Genomic DNA, 972 nt, shown 5'->3' on the forward strand with positions numbered 1-972 from the left:
CTCTGGAAATTAGGTGAAACATATAAGCAAAAATTTTTGAACACCTGAAACTCACTCATTGACATATTAACACTTTTATTCTCATAATTTGAGATATAATGTTTTCTAAACTAAATTATACTAATGTGTCTTAAAATAAACCATACTGAATAAAATGAGTTGCCTTGATGCAACACTATGAACTGCTCTAAGAAAGAAAGTGAAAGTAAAGCCTCTCAGTCGTGTCTGACTCTTTGCAACCCCATGGACTGTAGCCTATGAGGCTCCTCTGTCCATGGAATTTTCCAGGCAAGAATACTGGAGTGGGTTGCCATTTTCTTCTCCAGGCAATCTTCCTGACCCAGGAATTGAACCCGGGTCTCCTGCATTGCAGGCAGACGCTTTACCACCTGAGCCACCAGGGAATCCATGAACTGCTCTATGAAACCATAATAATTGGTAGGATTTCTTAGGGAGCCTCAAAAACTCATACCCTTCTTCCCTAACAGGGTCCTAAACAACTGAGTAAAAGAACAGAAACATGAAAGAAGAAGCAAAATATCAACCTCATGACATCATTGCTATAGTATGTGATGTCATGTTGTGTGACAGTCGATTGAACCTGTGGCCTGAATCACAGGGCCAGGCACACAAATTAACTCTCCTGACTATTTTCTCTAGTGCTTCCATGCTGCCCAGGAAAAGCCACTGTCTGAGGGTAAAAGGCAGAGCTGAGCCCAACATGAGAATTTATTCCTCCCCAGTTCACCAAGAGGTGACTGTTAGGAGACAGTTCTCTACCAATTTTTCATGTCCCTGCATGGTCAGGGCCTTCCCAGTGAAGGACATGTTTGAACAGCAAAGAGCCTTGGAAGTTAGGGATGGTGTGTTCCTCCAGAGGGCTTTAAAGACATTCATTCCAGGGTAATAATTATGATGCCTTCTTTCCCCTTCCCAGAGATGGTTGCTTCCACTCACCAGAGCCAAGCAGGG

The 972-nt window shown here is 42.9% G+C and overlaps 1 non-coding gene across 1 annotated transcript; it reads right to left on the bottom strand.

Moving 5' to 3' along the window:
• Window positions 1-331: 331 nt before the first annotated feature.
• TRNAC-GCA (transfer RNA cysteine (anticodon GCA)) lies at window positions 332-404 on the bottom strand. The gene has a single exon. It is a non-coding gene; the product is annotated as a tRNA-Cys (tRNA).
• Between the last annotated feature and the right edge of the window lie 568 nt (window positions 405-972).

The sequence above is a fragment of the Dama dama genome, chromosome 33, assembly GCF_033118175.1.
Source record: "Dama dama isolate Ldn47 chromosome 33, ASM3311817v1, whole genome shotgun sequence".
Classification (NCBI taxonomy): domain Eukaryota; kingdom Metazoa; phylum Chordata; class Mammalia; order Artiodactyla; family Cervidae; genus Dama; species Dama dama.